Source organism: Terrapene carolina, unplaced genomic scaffold (genome assembly GCF_002925995.2).
Source record: "Terrapene carolina triunguis isolate 2854851 unplaced genomic scaffold, T_m_triunguis-2.0 Scaffold706, whole genome shotgun sequence".
NCBI lineage: Eukaryota > Metazoa > Chordata > Testudines > Emydidae > Terrapene > Terrapene triunguis.
This window is the reverse complement of record NW_020665057.1, coordinates 3,142,207-3,155,848: the sequence shown is the minus strand read 5'-3', so window position 1 is coordinate 3,155,848 and position 13,642 is coordinate 3,142,207. Positions and strand designations below refer to the sequence as shown.

At 39.8% G+C, this 13,642-nt stretch overlaps 1 protein-coding gene across 2 annotated transcripts in view; it reads right to left on the bottom strand.

The window, feature by feature from the left end:
* Positions 1–12,793, bottom strand: part of LOC112111231 (glutathione S-transferase C-terminal domain-containing protein-like) — a 93,847-nt gene extending 81,054 nt beyond the window's left edge. For both annotated transcript variants that reach the window (XM_029913513.1, XM_029913514.1), the window contains exon 1: positions 12,509–12,793. The gene's annotated coding sequence lies outside the window, so the exon portion shown is untranslated. The remainder of the gene's footprint in view (positions 1–12,508) is intronic.
* Positions 12,794–13,642: the final 849 nt, after the last annotated feature.

Below are 13,642 nucleotides of genomic sequence, written 5' to 3'. Positions count from 1 at the left end.
AGCGCTGGCAGCCAAGGTGTTGGGGTCGAGTTGAGGGTTCTAGTGATGCACCGCACTGCAGTGTTTAGTTGGACATCAATAAGTCAAGTATGGTTACTTCTGGTCCATACCGGTGCATAGCCTTTGGCTACAGAGTACACAAGGGCCATCGCTGATGTGTGTAACACTGATGCTTATGCTGCCCAGCTTGTGCTTGCCGGTTTCTGGACCAGGTTGACCCTCGTCTTCGTCTTGGCGGCTACATTCCTCAGATGGTCGTGGGAGGTTAGCGTGTGGTCCAGCTTCACTCTGAGATTGGTCGGAGTGAGGTCATGTCACACACTGTTGCTGCAGAAGGTCACTTTCAGGGTGTGCTTAGCATTCCTGTTATCAAGATGGAATGCAGTGACTGCTGTTTTGTGAGGATTTGGCTTGAGCCTCCATTTCCAGAAATATTCCTCTATGGTGTTTAGGTCCCTGTTCAAGGTGGACTTGATGTCACTGAAGGTGGCAGCTTGAGTTGCCACGGCAGGTCATCCACATATGCAAATTTGCACGACTTCGTTGGAGGCATGTCACTCATGTAAACATTGAAAACCGTCAGCGCAAATACTGAGCCTTATGGCAGTCCGGTGATGAGGAACTGGGGCAAACTGACTTCGTTGCCCGAGTGGACATGTAGCTACCTATTGCTCAGCATCATCCATAGCAGACAGTGTGTTTCGTCAGGGGATGATCCTTGTGAGCTCCAGCATCAGGCCTTTAATCCAGACTGCCCCTGAAGCAGTATAAATTAGAAAACTAAATAACTTGCTGTAATTTATAATTACAAAGTCTACTTCCTCTATACATGTGATCTTGATATAATTATATTAAAATATTTTTATTTGTATTAAACCTTGGTCCATTTTGCTTTATTCCTGACAAAAGGACATTGGTTTTCTTAAAGCCCAGTGCAGAAAAATTCAATAATTAAAAAAACAACAATAAAAAATGGATTTTTAATTACATACATTTTTCTTTTTCAAAATAACCTATTTATAATTAAACTGTAAATTACAACAACCTATACTTAAATTACAACAACCTATTACGGCCTAAGTTTGTTTTCTTCTTCCAATCTATGAATAAAAATAATATGAGAGAGGATTAATCTAATTCTAAAAAATGTGAAGGGCATGGTGACCAAAAACAAGTACACCTTTACCCCGATATAACGCTGTCCGTGGGAGCCAAAAAAATCTTACTGCGTTATAGGTGAAACTGCGTTATATCGAACTTGCTTTGATCCGCCGGAGTGCGCAGCCCCTCCCCCAGAGCACTGCTTTACCGCGTTATATCGGGTCGTGTTATATCGGAGTAGAAGTGTACTTTAATTCACTAAATATTTTAAAAATCTGTACCATCTGTACCATCAACCTGTACCATCCTTGTTAGCAAAAAGAAGTACCAAATTTAGTGTAAAGGCTATGTCTAGTTGCAAATCAATATGCCTTAATGATTATCAATCAATGAGAATCAATGTTTCTTTAGGAAAATAACTACAAAGTACAAATGCAAAACAACCTTACTATTAATTATTTAAATCAAGGTGTCCTGCCCACTGATTTAAATCCCTATTAAAACGGTAATTTAAATCACTTTGATCAAACTGATTTAACTCAATCAAACTTGAGCCTTTGAATGGTTTTATGCAATTTACTATTTGGTATTCTTAAAAATATGTAAGCAAGCACTTAGCAATTATGGGAACAAGCGCTCTAAAAGTCAATAAATATATAGTAGTCAGATCTCGCCTAGTATTATCATGCATTTTTAAAAAATCTGGTACTGCTCATGTGTGCATGACTATAGCAGCTGATTTTATGAGGCACAGATTTGTGTTTCCTGAGATCACTGTAAGGCCAATACAACATATTCATGTAACCAGAAGACAGCATTAGTTTCTATACTACAAATAAAATCCAACTTCTGTAAGGTCATTTACTGAAGGCATGAGCAAGCAAAAAACAGACAAGCTGAATGCATTTCAAGAATCCTATGTGTGTGCATCTCAAGCACACACAATTCATTTAAAGAGAAGTTTGACTTAATTAAAATAATACTCATGGCTCACATTAATATTCTTGTCATCATATGAAAAAAAAAAAACAATTCAATTTCCTTAATACTTCATTCAAGAGTCACAGTTTCCTCTATCAATCTTACACTATTCCCAGGCAGTTTAAGAATTATGATGTAATAATTGTTCTGCACCACCACCTAATAAAATTCCCATCTACTGCCTTATAAATTGCAATTCATATTGCAATCTTTAGACACTAGATGGCACCCTTTTGAAGCAATCGTAGAAGCAAATAACACCAGCGGAGAAAAGATATCTTAACAGTACAAAAAGATGCCATTATGAATATTTGCTTTCTATACAAAACGACTCTGGACCAATATTATTCTTTAAAAAAAAATCTATTTAATAACATCACTATAACTGGGCCAAAACTGTTGTTCTAGGACTTATGTATGAAAAAATGTCTAGTCCACCTTTGAGACTAAAGTAAAGATCCAAATTACTGCGATGGTTATATTATGGTATTTTTTTTTAAAGTGATTGATCACACACTTAGTGCAGCACTAGGGAGGACACTGTAAAGAGTATCGCTGTGCAGTATGGCTGCTCATACCCGGTCGCCAATCAACCAAGTTAACTCTGCAGTGGAAGCATATCCTTAGGTGATTTCTAACAAGGTTTTGAAAACAGCTACTCAATGAAGACATAATGCTCACCCATGCTGCTGCTATTGCTTGCACAGAGTTTTCTGAAACATAAGGAAAGCTGTTTCCACAATCAAGTAGCAATAGAAACTGGGTTGGGTTTTTTGTTGGTAAATGATCATTTGAAGTCTCTACAAGTCTCGTAAAAGAAATCTTAAAAACATAAACCATGGATTTTCCACTAGCTATCCTAACTAATTTTTTTAAAGCCATAATTATCCAGTGCAGCAAGAGACCTTTGAGTGTCATACATATTTAGGATATGTGCCATTCATATAAAATGCCTTTATGTAAGTCTTCAAAGAGTACATTTACATTTAACAATTTTTACACCTTCATGTGACAGCTGTTTGAGAAGTTAATTCCCTTCCCCTGGAAAAAAAAAAAACAAAAAACTGAAAGCATAGGCATTAGTTAATATTACGATTAACAGCTTTCAACAGGGGCAGCCATTGGAATTTTAGGACTTATGTACACAAAAAAAATGGCTGAAACAACTTTGTTGATGATCATTAATCATTGCATTTAGGCAGTTTCAATCCAAAGTAAACTACGTGTAAATTATGAACTGATGAAAAATAAATTATTTTAGGAGTGCTGCTGCTTTATAATATTGTAACACAGGTGTGAGCTCTGGAGCAGGTAACTAAGGGACTAATCTTACAAATATTTAAGGCTTGTAATTAACTCACATGCATGTTTGCAGCTTAGGGTCTTTTCCCCACCAAAATCACTTTCTCCCTCAGATTAGAAGTACTTGAGGTTTATAGTGATTTTGGGAGAAACCACTCTCTTTTCAGCTTCTGAGATAGTTAATTTAGATCAGAGGAATTAAAACTCATTCTACGGAGTTGAACAAATTACATTCCTAAATAGAGTCCATTTAGGACAATATACTGTTCTCTGTCAATAGTGGACCTCCCAAAAATGTCATGATGAGCTTCACTCAGGGGAGGAAAACAATAGCATTGGACTCATTTAGGAAACCACTACTTCCATCATCCAGCTGCTTCTCTCCTCCTCTGTCCATCTTGACTTGGTGGCCTATTTCGTTTTCAATGCCAGAGTTCAAGTTCAAATTTCAAAGATGCTTTGACAGCCATGGTGAAATATACACCATCTTTAAACTTGCAAGAAGTCAAACTCAAATAGTCCCTTCTGGAGTATATGAGTGAAATCCTGGCCCTAAAGAAGTTAATGACAAAACCCTCATTGACTCCACTGGTTCCAGGATTTCACCCTATAAATCTTAATTCTTCACATCTCTTTTTTTGTTTTTGGAATCTACCACCTTTCTTAAATTCCACTGTTGCAGCACCACTGATGGTATTAATGGTGACAACAGAAGGCAATGTCTATGCTGGGGAGGGTTTGTACTGGTGTAGTTATCCCCAGGAAGCTGCACTGGTTCAAGTCACTTTTATACCAGTATGGAACACCTGCACTAGGTTTCTCCACTGATACAGCCATATCTGTGTAACCACACGCACAAAAAACCTCTCAGTTCATAAAGACTCTAGTACAGATCGGCCACCAGTATTTTAATTGCTCTCTGGTTTAGACCTGGGATCTCAAACTCAAATCACCACGAGGGCCACATGAGGACTAGTACATTGGCCTGAGGGCCGCGTCACTGAAACCTTTTCATACAATGATACAAAAGTATAATCAAAAATGAAAAAAATGCAGAGTAATATAGTATGCTATTAAAAGTCAATGTATTAACTTTTTTAAAACTGTAATAAGAAGCCGGGTTTTAATAAAATATAAACACCTGTAACTATTCCTTATGTGGTCGGGGGGGAGGGCAGCTTGACTGCTGGTGGAGTTGGTGCCTATGGCGGGCCGCAGGAAATAACTCTGCGGGCCGCGCATGTTTGAGACCCCTGGTTTAGACCTTCCCTGAACAAGATTCAATGACACAGTGGTTAATACACAAGCAGCCAGTCTATAACTAGCATTCCCACTATTGCAACAAAGGTGAAGCTGCAAAAGTGATAATGATGGGGCAATTTTTAAAAAATTGCTAATGAAAGCACAGCCTAAGTTGTCTCTCTCCTTTGTTTTCTTGAATTCAGCTTATTAGATAGTTAAGATAGATCAGCAGTATAAAACTCATTCTATGGAGTGAAACAAATTACATTCTGTTCTCTGTCCACAATGAACCCCCCAAAAATGTCAGGTTTCTTGAATTGTTTTGAAGCAGCTTGAACTCTTATGGTCAGAGTCTGATTGTAGTTACACCAGTGCGAAGTAACTCTACACAGTTACGCCATTTTAACCATGCTGGCCTCTAGTCTGCAGGGCTTCACTGCTTACAATAGGAGACTTTAAAAAACACTCCTGGGGTGAGGGCAGCCATCTCTTCGTCTATTTCTACTGAATGTTGTTGGGAATGAACAAAACACAATAACTGGATGTTTCCCTTAAAATAATCAGCAGTGAACTAATTAACAATGTTGATATTAATGTGTCATCGTTAGGCTTCTGAGAGAACATTATCTTGAGTTGAACAGTTGCACAACATTTCTCAGAGCTTTTTTGGAAAGTTTCAGAGTTCTTTGTCTGCAGAGAAGACAACACTATATTGGTTCATATTAGGAAAGTTATTTTTGCAACCAGAGTGGCTAAGAAAATGTTTTTAAATTAAATCTTAAATTCTCCAGAGTGTTTGACAGAGGAAAAAAAACCTCATACCTTTTTAGGTACATTATCACTGTCCGTTTCATATCTATGCTTTAGACTATGTCTTTCCAGTAGAGAAAAAATACTGTTCCATAAAAATTACTCCAGTCCTTAATATCTTAATATAGAATTAATTTTCAGAATATAGTTCAAACAAGGTTAAATCAAAACAATTTGTTAGAGAAAAAGAATAAACCTCTAAAGAGATATAATAGGTCACCACAGAGAGTTTGGGTTGTTTCTGGCTTTTTCTTGGCTCTTTATATAGAGCCTCTAGTGACAGAGCATCAGAAACCTCCACACAAGATTTAAAGATAATCTGCAGTAAATGGGGAAGAGAGAATTTTGTGCTCATGCCCTTTCTGTTTCTTTATGATATGTAAAGGTGGTCTGAAAGTGGGGCTTGGGGTTTGTTTAATTTAAGTTAATTTAATTTAATTCGTCTTGTTTTTCATATAAAACGTTCAAGTCATGGCAAGGCTGGAAGACTCTGTGATGACTGGAAAACTACCGAAATGGTGACATCACAAGAGCCAAGAGAAATCTGAGCAATTGAGAGGGGAAGAGATTTTTAGTCAGTGTTTAAAACTTTTTGTTTTTAATGTTTACAGCTACGTAATTTCAGTTATTAAAATCCCAAATAAAGTTAGCACTGTTAAAGATTCAACCTCCTTACCCTTTCAATTAAGGTGTCAGAAGTCTCAATAAACATCTCTGAGACCTCCCAGAGGGTCCTCCAGCATAACCAGAGAAGAGCACATTAGACATTCCTGATATTTATAACAAAACAAAAAATTAGAGGAAAAAACCTTCAAAACAACAAACTTTTCAGGCCTTCTTTTATATATCATAAAAGAAGCAAAAAAGGCAAAAAGCCAATTGTTGAAAAAATCCTTTGAAGGTCATCTTTAACAAACCTCCAACTTCTATGAGCAGGTAATCTATCACAATTCCAGTTTCAGAAGGAGTGCTAGGAAAACCTTCCTCCCTTGCTTACACAAACCAGTTTGCAAAGAATTGGGCAGTATATTTTCTGACCTCTAACTTCCACAGTCAACTGTACCAACTGCACAATTATATGCTCAGCTTGGTCTCTCAGTTATATTTTCCATTCATCTTTGAAGTCTGAAGGCTTAGATTAATCCAGCAAGTTTCTCTTGCTCTCACTCTCCTAGCCATCAAAAACCTTTTCGTCATGAAACAGATAATTCATTACCTCAAACATTTATCTAGGAAATTTCTTATTCAGCCTCAGACAGACGGTGGTGATCAATGCAAACCCACCTGCTATGTTCAAAAGCACCTGCTTTTTATTCCCAGTTAACTGTTCTCTCAAATAGGAGCTTTTTCTCTCTCCCTTTAACACTGCAGTTTCTATAGTTAATGATACTGCCTTCATCTTATTTTTAAAAAATGACAACTGCTCGATAACAATCCAAAGCAGTGCGGACTGATGCATGTTCATTTTCATCATCTGAGTCAGATGCCACCAGCAGAAGGTTGATTTTCTTTTTTGGTGGTTCGGGTTCTGTAGTTTCCACATCCAAGTGTTGCTCTTTTAAGACTTTTGAAAGCATGCTCCACACCTCTTCCCTCTCAGATTTTGGAAGGCACTTCAGATTCTTAAACCTCTGGTCGAGTGCTGTAGCTATTTTTAGAAATCTCATGTTGGTATCTTTGCATTTTGTCAAATCTGCAGTGAAAGTGTTCTTAAAATGAACATGTGCTGGGTCATCATCAGAGACTGCCATAACATGAAATATATGGCAGAATGTGGGTAAAACAGAGCAAGGGACATACAATTCTCCCCCAAGGAGTTTCTTCACAAATTTAATTAACGCGTTATTTTTTTAACGAGCCTCATCAGCATGGAAGGATGTCCTCTGGAATGGTGGCCAAAGCATGAAGGGGTATATGAATCTTTAGCATATCTGGCATGTAAATACCTTGCGATGCCGGCTACAGAAGTGCCATGCAAAACAGAAGTGCCTGTTCTCACTTTCTGTGGCATTGTAAATAAGAAGAGGGCAGCATTATCTCCTGTAAATGTAAACAAACTTGTTTGTCTTTGCAATTGGCTGAACAGGAGGTAGGACTGAGTGGACTTGTAGGCTCTGAAGTTTTACATCGTTTTGTTTTTGAGTGAAGTTATGTAACAAAAAAAATCTACATTTGTAAGTTGCACTTTCATGACAAAGAGATTGCATTACAGTACTTGTATGAGGTGAATTGAAAAATACTATTTCTTTTGTTTTTTTACGGTGCAAATATTTGTAATAAAAAATAATACACACTTTGATTTCAATTACAACACAGAATACAATACATATGAAAATGTAGAAAAACATCCAAAATATTTAATACATTTCAATTGGTATTCTAGCATTTAACAGTGCGATTAAAACTGAGATTAATCGTGATTAATATTTTTTATCGCAATTAATTTTTTTTAGTTAATTGCGTGAGTTTACTGCGATTAATCGACAGCCCTAATTAGTGCCTATTCTCACAATCCAAGACAAGAAAAATGCAAAATATAAATAGCATTAATGGTGAAAAGTAAATTAGATTTTTAATAGGGCTGTCGATTAATCGCAGTTAACTCACGCAGGCTTTAAAATTTTACATTGTTTTATTTTTGAACGCAGGGTTGTTTTTTTTTAACATAATTCTACATTTGTAAGTTCAACTTTCATGATAAAGAGATTGCACTACAGTACTTGTATTAGGTGAATTGAAAAATACTATTTATTTTGTTTTTTTACAGTGCAAATACTTGTAATCAAAAATAAATATAAAGTGAGCACTGTACACTTTGTATTGTTTTGTAATTGAAATCAATATATTTGAAAATGTAGAAAATATCCAGAGATTTCAAATAGAATACTATTTTTAATCGCACGATTAATCGTAATTAATTTTTTTAATCACTTGACAGCCCTAATTTTTAAGTTATTTCAGTTTTAATAATCAAAAGTGCGTGTTAAATTACACAGGTAAGGAAAAGTGAACTCCAATCCTGCAAATGACTCCTTCCTCACAGAACCAGCTGTAGGACTGAGACAGGGCTCTGTAGCCATCCTGTCAAGTCAGCCAAACTTTTAATTATGCAGCTGAAATGATTCTCTCAGTACTGTTAAAACTTCTAAGCAGCTGCAGCATGCCTTTGGGCACCAATGACATCATCAGACATATGCTTAACTTTCTCTCCCCTGTGCAGACTGGCTGCTTGATCAAACTCCTCCTGCACAGTTTCTTCACATCAGCCTTATGTACCTGCACTCCATGTCCCCCTTCTTCCTTATCTCTCCTATATATCCTTCCACCACCATTCCTTTCTCTTGTCCTTTAGCTAATCCTCCTTATAAAACCACACCCAAAACATTAAAAAAAAATCACAGAATTAACACAATGTTTTCAAACCATTATATTGTTCACTCTGCTTGTATATTATCTTCTCCCTTCTCTCCATTCCCTTGTCTATTTAGATACATCTACACTACAATAAAAGACCAGCGGCACAGCTGCAGCTGGCCCAGGTCAGCTGAGTTGGGCTTGTGAGACTCAGGGCATGGCTACACTTGTGAGTTAGAGTGCATTAAAGCAGCTGCTGGCTCTCCCCAAGGCACAGAAACCCAGAGGACAGTACAGCCATGAAACAATCATTCCACCTGGACCCTGTGCTTACTCACCATTTTGGGGCTCCCGTGGGTTATGTGCGCTTGCTTTGGGATGGGCAAATTATGCTATTGTGTAGACTGTGTTTGCCCTCCTTAAGTACAGGGGAATCATAGCTCTGTCTGGTGTGAACAATGCTGCCTGTTAAGTGTTGCATTTTGCCTTTACAGATGCAACCTTGAGATCTCAGCCGTCTGTGTTATCACCGGCCGAGAGACTGCAAAGACTCAGGAAGAGGCCATGTAGAAGCAAGGAAGACATGCTGCATGAAGTAATGCAGCAGTCACTTAAAGAGAATCTAAAAGCGCAAGAGTGGAGGAAGAGTGAAAGGAGGATCCGCCAGCAGAATGCGGATCGCTGGCACAAAAGCGCGGTGCTCCAGCAGCAAAGCACGGATCGGCTAATAAGCATCATGGAGCACCAAGTGGACTTGATCCAGGCACTCGTAGCCATGCAGGTGGAGCACTACCGCGCCCGCCCCCCCCGCAGTTCTTGTCCCAGAACTCTTTCTCTGGTGCCCCCATGTCACCTCCAACCTACTTTCCCCAACATCCGGCTTCTTGTCGCCACCAGCTGCCTCCAACACCTGTAGTTTCACCACCCAGCCCTGAAAACTACGATCCTTACCCACTGCACTCAACCCCCATCACCATGCAGTATAGCCATCCTGAAGTGCAGCACTCATTGCACAGCACTTCAGACAGGAAGGGTGAGTACAATAACAGGACATACACAAATCTGTGATTGTACCATTCCCCACCCCACCCCCTTACCCTTTCTGTTTCCCAAGCAGTTCTGTTTCTTTTCAATAAATGAATTTTCTTTTCAATAAATGGATTTTTTGGCTTTGAAAACATTCTTTATTATTGCATGAAGTAAAAGATACCTTAGCCCAGGAAAGCAACTGGCACTGCAAGTCAGCGTAGCAAACACAGATTCCTACTAACATTGGAACCACTGTACTTCACTCCTGTGCAGGGCACCAGACATTACTGGTGGCTTTCAGCCTCAAATTGCTCCCTCAAGGCACCCCTAATCCTTGCAGCCCTGTGCTAGGCCCCTCTAATAGCCCTGCTCTCTGGCTGGTCAAATTCAGCCTCCAGATGTTGAACCACCGAGGTCCATGCCCGAGTGAAGTTTTCACCCTTCCCTTCACAAATGCTATGGAGGGTACAGCACGCGGATATAATCGCAGGGATGCTGTCATCGGCCAGTTCCAGCTTCCCATACAGAGAGCGCTAGCGGCCCTTTAAACGGCCAAAAGCACACTCCACAGTCATTCTGCATCAGCTCAGCCTGTTGTTGAACCGCTCCTTGCTGCTGTCAAGGGTCCCTGTGTAGGGTTTTATGAGCCACGGCATTAAAGGGTAAACTGGGTCTCCAAAGATCACAATGGGCATTTCGACTTCCCCTATGGTGATCTTCTGGTCTGGGAAAAAAGTCCCTGCTTGCAGCTTCCTGAGCAGGCCAGTGTTCCGAAAGATGCATGTGTCATGCACCTTTCCGGGCCAGCCTGCGTTAATGTCAATGAAATGTCCATGGGGATCCACAAGCGCCTGGAGAACCATAGAGAAATACCCCTTCCAATTAACATACTTGGAGGCTAGGTGGGCTGATGCCAGAATTGGAATATGCATCCCATCTATCGCCCCTCCACAGTTAGGGAAACTCATTTGTGCAAAGCCAGCCACAATGTCATGCACGTTACCCAGAGTCACGGTTCTTCTGAGCAGGACGCGATTAATGGCCCTGCAAACTTGCATCAACACGATTCCAAGGGTAGACTTTCCCACTCCAAACTGGTTAGCGACCAATCGGTAGCTGTCTGGAGTTGCCAGTTTCCAGACTGCAATAGCTACCCGCTTCTCCACCGCCAGGGCAGCTCTCAATCTCGTGTCCTTGCGCTGCAGGGTGGGGGCAAACTCATCACACAGTCCCATGAAAGTGGCTTTTCTCATCCGAAAGTTCTGCAGCCACTGCTTGTCATCCCAGACTCACATGACAATGTGATCCCACCACTCAGTGCTTGTTTCCCGAGCCCAAAAGCGGCGTTCCACGGTGGTGAGCATGTCCGCGAATGCCACAAGCAATCTCGTGTCGTATGCGTTACTCAAGTTGATATCATTGTCGGAGTCCTCACTGTCAGTTTGGATCTTAAGAAGTAACTCGACTGCCAAACGTGATATGCTGGCGACATTCGTCAGCGTATTCCTCAGCAGTTCGGGCTCCATTCCCGCAGACTGAAAGGGAAGACAGAGTGCGCAGCACAAAAGACATTGAAAGATGGCACCAAATGTGGACGGAAGCAGAGGGATTGCTGGAATGCAAACCGATGCATCACGGGGCATTGGGACAGAACCCAGAATGCCCCGCACCTCCCGCCCCCTTCCCACAAGCCACAGCGCCAGAATGGGAAAAGGTCCTCTGTGGGATAGCAGCCCATAATGCACCGCTCCCAATGTCGCTGCAAGTGCCGCAAATGTGGCCACGCCAGGGCGTTTGCAGCTGTCAGTGTGGACAGACTGCAGCACTTTCCCTACTGCACTCTCCGAAGGCTGGTTTAACACAAAGTGGTCTACATCTGCAAGTGTAGCCATGCCCTCGGACTGTGGTGCTAACAGTTGCAGTATAACGTTGAAGCTCAGGCTGGAGCACAGGCTCTGAGATCCATCATTCTCACAATAGTGCCTGGGCTCCAGCTGAGGCCCAAATATCTACACTGCAATTTTTAGCCCCATAGCCCAACCCCTGCAAGCCTGAGCCAAATGACCCAGGCTTTGAGACCCGGTGCTGCAAGCTTTTTATTGCAGTGTAGACATACCCTTAGAGTGTAAAATCTTTGGGAGAGGGATTGCCATTTACTCTATACTAGTACTAGGCACAACAGAGACCCAGTCTCAGTTAGGGCCTCTAGCTGCTGCTGCAATACAAATAATTAACATCTGCTATACTGCATAGCTTAAAGAGCAGATATTGTAAACAAACAAATTTATTTACCTATGGAACTAAGACAAGCTTAGTTGGTTAGAACGAAAAACGTTAAAAGTCCAATTTACTGTAACTAATTATGCTATTTACTTTTTAAAATTTCTCCAACATGGGCTAAACATCACCTACGTCTGTTTCACTGTGCTACAAATTTGGGTTTCACTACAGAGGACTGTGTATTTGTTTAAAAACATGTTTCCAGGAAAATATAAACAAAAAATGAAAACACTTCTATTGCTCTTAGTTTCTGCAAAAGGTTTTGTTTGTTTGTTTTATTATGGAAAAAATACAACTCTGGACAACATTTGACAATGTTTCTTTTCATTTAACATGTATCACATCACATTTAGTTATTTACAAATGTAATGGTTATTCCAATAAATATGTAGCACAGCAAAAATAGTACCTGTGGTTTTAAGACATCAGACTCAGGAGATATAATTTATATTCCCATTTACGTCAATTTGCTGTGTGACCACGGGGAAGTCACCTAACCTCTGTGCCTCAGTTTCTCCATCAATAAATAGGGTAAAATTCAGAGGGTTTTATATCATTTGTGAAGTTCTTTGAGTATCTCAGATGAAAAATGCTATAAAAACAACAACAATAGAATTTAGGATGGGCACATTAATATAACTAAAATTACCTAGTCACCACATACACTTCAGGAAAATAAGGGACACATAAAAAATTAAAGACAAACTTATTTTTAGTCTCTCTTCGTATAAGAATTACTGCTGAAATTAAGGCACAAATCCTCTTCTCTACATCAAAACCATGTGCAATGGCAGTCAAAAAATAACACCAAAAAACCAACAACTCATAATCAAACAAAAAAGTTGACATAATGTGAGACCCCCAATCCTAGAGAATTTGAGCGTGGGAGTAATTTACTCACATGAACAGTCCCTTAAGTACTTGAGGGAATAGGATTTTAAGTGTACAAAGAATGGATAGAAAAATACATTAAATATTTACACTACACAAATTGATTGTATGTCCTCACTTGGAATACCGTGTTTAGTTCTGGTCACCTTATTTCAAAAAGAATGTTACAAAAATAGAGTATACAATACAGCTGATTGAAAAAAGTGAAAGTGTTACACTTAAAGAATTAACTTTCTGGGAAAAAGTTAAACATTTCTAGTTTTCTGATGAAATATTTAAAAAATAAATTCAAAGAAAGCACACGCTTTCTGTGAAAATGTTCACTTAATTGAAAACACAATTTTTGGTCAAAAACAGTTTCCATGCAAAATTTTCAATGAACTCTAGTTCAGAAACAGCTCACAATAATGACCAGATAAATGGAAAATATTTTTTATATGTAGAGAGACTAAAAATACTGGGTATCAGAGGGGTAGCCTCTGTGATGAATGACTATGGTCACCCCACGTAACAGAGAATTCACCCCATGTCCTCAATACCTGTCCCTCACAAAGGACCTTGTGCCCCAGGGGTGCACCCCATATCCACGGCACTTGCCCCTCCCTGGGGTCCCTGTGCCCCAGGGGTGCCCCCCACATCCTCAGCACCTGCT